This window comes from Typopeltis vanoorti, chromosome 18, assembly GCF_054136105.1.
Source record: "Typopeltis vanoorti isolate ZY-2024b chromosome 18, IOZ_Tvanoo_1.0, whole genome shotgun sequence".
NCBI classification, from domain to species: domain Eukaryota; kingdom Metazoa; phylum Arthropoda; class Arachnida; order Uropygi; family Thelyphonidae; genus Typopeltis; species Typopeltis vanoorti.
This window is the reverse complement of record NC_143566.1, coordinates 33,322,004-33,328,003: the sequence shown is the minus strand read 5'-3', so window position 1 is coordinate 33,328,003 and position 6,000 is coordinate 33,322,004.

Sequence of the window (6,000 nt, the reverse complement as noted above, 5' to 3'; positions counted from 1 at the left end):
AAACAAGCAATGCGGAAAGTATTTTTATTTTTAAGTTTTTTCGATTGTCAGTGTACTAGAGAATTCTTTTTATTTGGTTAAAAAAACATCATTTCCTTAGTAAAATCACACAGCTTAATGTGAAAATAAATGAGGCTGATTTAGAAGTATATTTCCCCTTTTAAGTCTACCAAGCATTTAACGTGAAATAAAATGCATTTAACGTGAAATAAAATGCATTTAACGTGAAATAAAATGCATTTAATTTTACTTTACACTGCCTTTCATATTGTTTTCAATATTCTAATTGAAAATACCAGGGTTAAATGGAAGCAGTTGGGAATAAATGAACTGCACTCTGATATATTAAATGCTTCTAAATTCTATTTGTGTGTTGGAATATTATTTCCACCTCAAATTCTGTATGAACATTCATAATGTATGTGCAAGGTATCTGATTAAATCTTCGATAAGAAATGTTTGATCGGTCGCACTTTCCTATAAGGAAGAAAACAAAGCTACTCAATCACTTTTATAGAATTATTAAATTTTATTTCTAATCATTTTCCCGTTTAATACAAAGCCGAAGATAATTTCCTAAGAACGATAGTAAAGTTGGTGAGTATGCTGTTATAACAGCAGAAGATACCGGGTTGTTAGAAACAGATTATTTTTATAAAAACTAAATTTCTGTTATCTAATAGTTAAATCTTGTTTTAGAAAAGAGCATCGGCTGTTAAACTCTTCTCCGTAGTAAAGTTATGAGAACCACAATTAGTTAGAAAGACGAGTTTGAATACGGCCTAGGATGCAAGAAATCTTTATGCGGCATTTTCAAACTGAAGACAAGTTACACGTTCTCATATACACAGAAACACACACAATATATTCCCAGTGTGTGTGTGTGTGTGTCTCTCTCTCTCTCTCTCTCTCTCTCTCTCTCTCTCTCTGTGTGTGTGCGTGTGCGTGTGTGTGTCTGTTTAGCACACTTTCCCTCTTAGTATAATTAAAATCTAGCGAAACCGAGCCTTTCAAAATGTAAATATTTCTCATGGGTTCGAAAGTTTACACACTGGTGATAATCAACTTAAGACACCAACGTGTTCTTTCATAGTCTGCTTATTTGATTCATTTAATTAAATAATTATTTTATATTTATTATTTACTTAATTTATATAAAAACTGACACTGACCTGAACAGACATTTTGAACTCTCAGTTCTCATCAAAAAGAAGACAAAAATATAGAATACCAAAATGGTGAAGTGAAACTTTCTGCCCGTTTAAGAAATCTGAAAAAAAAATTGTAATTTTCATATTATTTATTTCAATGTTTACATCAAATTAGAGCTCCAATACACAGTTTTAAATCAATTAAAAATTGTGGTAAATGGGATTGTTACTTGATTAAACGGTATAATATTAAATATGCTTGAACGATTATATCATTGAAATGATTAAACTCTTGAGCGGTATTTACCGGATGGATTCGAGAGAGATTTTTCAGAAAATAAGGAAGGTGGAAGAACTAGAAGCCATCCCTGGAAATTGCGCAGGAAAGTGATGAATAAGAGAGTACGAAGTTTTTTTATATATATTTTTTATTACGTGCAGAGTGTGGGTAAGTGGAATTTATTGCCTGAGTAAGTTGTGAATGCCAAGTGTGAATAAATGAATGTAAGCTTCAGTATGATAGATATGTTACGGGCAGGAGAGTATTCCGTGAGCCTCCGGAGTTTTGTAATATATTTATAATTATTTCACATTGTAGTGTAATATAATGTAGATTTCTTATATAATTTATATAACTGTTAATGGCATTAACCTCTCTCTCTCTCTCTCTCTCTCCCTCCCTCCCTTGATGAGTGACACCAAGAGAATTGATGTAATAATGACAGTTCGCATGTATTTCGCCGAATTGACGACCCACTAAAATGATCATAATTTTTCAGACCCACTGAAAAGTTAATATTTATCATATACTGTATTTTTCATAAGGAAATTCTAGATTAGTGTTTAATTTGTACTTTGTTAAACCGAAAACATAAAAGGCTTACATTTCAAATTTACTTAAAAAACAGAATACTATAAATTATGAATGTATTGTACGTTAATTAATTATAAATTGTTTATAATAAATAACATTAAATTAATTTAAATATATATCAGAAACCTTTACTATCATTAAGTGAACAAATGCACAGGGAATGTTAAGAAAATTCACTGTAGGAGCTTGAAACCTTGCATCTATTTTTAGTGGCGTTTTCCTCCAATGTTTGGGGAATAATCAATAAATTTTCAGATAATTCCCAACAAGTACCCAAAAACTCAACCAGTATAGGTTGAGTTTTTAAGGAGTAGAGGTTGAAGAAAGCTCACAGTTGCTACAACAGAGTTTTCCAGGTGGGGCATAATATCTGCATCTACCAAGATCATGATCATATGGACTATCAAAACGATAAAGAATTAAAAACAATTTCGGAAGAGGAAATCAGTAGTGCTTTGTAGTTAAAAAGGGGGAGAGGGAGGAAAAGATGCTACGCTCTTTATGTAATAGGGATGGATAATGGATTATTTGAACAGAATAATAATAACACAGAATCCTTGAAAATATGCCTTACAGCTGAATTCCTATAGACCGAACTAATTACATTGTAATTGCTCGTCTATTTTTAAAACCTCATTGTCGTTCTTGACAACAGGTGGTACCACATGTTATTTAATTTTGTACTGTGCAGAAATACTGCGTCTGGATACCATTGCAATATTTAATATGAATTATTAATGCGCAACTAAATGGATATCTGGATGATGTTAACTAGTTTATTATTTCTTCCTCAACCTTCTGCCCATTCATGGTACAGTGTATCTTAAGTTGAACAGCTAATATAGTGCTTGAACCATCAAAAAAAATAGTACGGATTAGGGTCTGTATTGCAGAATGCACACACACCTTAAGCCGTACTAACCTCAATATACTCGTTTCTATTCTCTTCAATACTTATCATGTGAATCAATCTTACCATGAATGGGTTTCACTGAAATTTGGAACCAGGGTTCGCTACTAAACATTGTCCAACCTCTTTCGATTTTGGCTGCTATCCAATTATTTTTAATAACAAAAATTAGTAAAATATTCGAGAAGGTACAAATTATAGGTTACAACAAATTACTCTGCTTGCAGAGTACCTCAGCCAGAAAGATTGTTTTCAGTTGCTATGACAACTAATAACGTCACTATATAAGAATTTTCTTAACGCAATCTTTGATTATTCTTGATCAGTTACGTATCTTTTTTTTTTTCCATTTAATTTTGTTACTGTGTGATAATTTTTCAACTCGCAAATTAAGCGCTCAAGCCTTGAAAATATTGCAAATGAGTTAGTTCGCCTAGAGTAATTAAAATTTAGATTTTCTTTTTTTTCTTCTTTTTTTTAAAATATATGCAATTTTTACTACAGGATAGCGTGAATTCCATGCTTCCCTCTTTAATTAAGAGATTTCACAACTTATGAATAACTTATTACCTAAGATGAGCAGTAAAAAATGCATTCTGAAGAAGTCGTTTCGGTTGTATTTGACAGCTTCTTTACAAAAAGATATAAAAAAATGAAATGTATTTATGAAACGCTGAAACTACGAAGCGTCTTTTCTATGATATTTTCAAAAAGTAATAAATGTTCTAAATGCATAATCAAATAAATGTAAATTAGATAGTTAGGGCTCTTGACAGCACTTGAAATCGAATTACATTTTTCAACAATATTTCGTCTTCTTATTTTTAAGTGTTGATCATTTTTCTGCTTCGACTCAAACAGGGAAAGTAAAGAAAAAATGTTATTAAAAGGAGGGAAGAAGATTTCTTTAATTTATCTATAAAGTAGAATTGGGCTTATGTAGTGAGATATCTGTATTTCGATAAACTGCTGTTGTGATTTTCATGTACTTATACTAGCATACGGCAAGGAAGGCAACGGGAAATCACCTTGCTCATAATCATCTCTCCCTAGAATGGTAGCATATAGCTACCCTCCCGCGGCCGTATGGCAGATGGGAACCAGAAGAAGAAGAATACTAGCATATTTTCGTGTGATAGGATACGATGCGAGTCCAAGTAGCTTTAATTCTTTCTCATAATTACAATCGTTCGTTTGTTAGTTGGAAAGTCATTCAACATTTCAAATAAAATACCATAAGCCGAATGGCAAATGACCTCCTGCTAAGAAATATTTTTCCTCCATCTTTTGAGTTAATACCAACAGTAATTTTTCAGCAATGCTTTCCTTTACAATTTCTTACAGAATCCCTTACAGAAATCAATACGATCCACATGAAGCAACTTTCAGTTGACAGTATTTACCCTAATAACAATATAATCAAAAAGGGACATGCTCAGAGACTCTAAAAGAAAGCCGGTGACCTAACCGCTGAAAAAGAATTATGCCTTGGATGCTTATGTACTAGTCCTCTTCAAAACGAAACTGTCCCTAGACAATAAGATTTGACTTTGTCTTTCGACCAGTTCATCACTAGGACGTAACGCAAGTTTAATGCTTAATTGTGAGCAGACCTGCTTCATCGTTGCTATTTCATTACGGAAAGCGAAATTGACGTAAATGATGTAAATTAGACTGGAATGCAAAATATTTTGAAGCATTTGCTAGCATATGTCGTCTTGGTAATCGCATGACGTGTGACCTACTGCTTAGTATCAAGTATGTACAATTTATATATCAACGAATATACTAATTAAAAGTAATGAAACATTTTATTGTCCTATGTTACTTATATTAGACTATTGGCAGGATTTGCATATATTAATTGCCGAATGCAGCATTGATGTCTCGAATGAATGCTTCAAATCTGTTCGTTTGGTTAAGTCCGCGCCACTGAGTTTCATTGAGGTGCCCTGGCAGAAGGTCCGGGTTGTCCCGTGTATTTTCCTCGACATCTTCAGTTTCAGATCTCCGCACAGTCTTTCGATTAGCTGGGTGTGTGCTCCAGTTATTGGATCAACGAAGTTATCACTATGATTTACAGTTTGGTGTACATGGCCATGAGCTTCTAAGCCTCTATAAGCCAACCATTAGTCAGAATGGAGGGTGGTTCCAAGTGCAACCTCCGCCGTGATAATTGAGTGAAGAGTCTGTCTATCTCGACGCTCTACCACAAAGAATTTACCCTCGACAATCCGATCAGAATGTTTCTGGACCAGCCCAAAACCCATGGCCCTTCCATTCTTCTGCCGTAATTTCTCCGTCCAGGAGGCACTTCCTGAAAGTGAGCTTTCTCGTAACTACCAAAATCTTCCACACGTGCAGTTTCACGGTCCCCGAGAAGCAATCTCCCTCGATTGCCTTTTCGCTTTCCTCGCAGGAGAGTTTCATCCATCTGAATAACCGTGCCAGGTCCTCCCATTTTGTCTCTCTTCTCCCAAAGTCGAAAGGGGACATCACGGCAGAGGTTAAGCCAGTCTACTACCGCTTGGTGGCAGTGACCAGTAAGTTCTTCTATTTGTGCAATAGACAGGTTGCTGCACCACAGAAACGCAACCTCCAAAATACTCCGTACAGATAATTTGCTGTTAGCTCGGCCACGGCTATCTAAGTAAGTGAAGAAGTTGTTGAACCGACGAACCGATTGTGTTGATTGGCACTCTTTCCTCTTTCAGCTGAACCCAGGATAGCTGGTGACGGTGCCATCTCGCTTTCTCTTCTTTCGAATGTTCATCTTTGTCTCTCATCCACATCCCAATCTTGTACAACGAGGCGTATCATCTTCATCTTGAAAAACTCTCTGTTCTTGAAGCCAGATTACTGCGCTTTCCTATTACTCAATCACTGTTGATGATTGAGCAACATACTCGGCTTCGAATCTTGACATTTACTATCGTCGTATATATATATATATATATATATACAGCCAAGTCTATCTCCTCTCACGATTTGACATTTACTATCCTTAGAGTAGATCCTAGAGTAGCTCGCCTTTATATATAGAGAGAGAGCCAAGTCTATCCCCT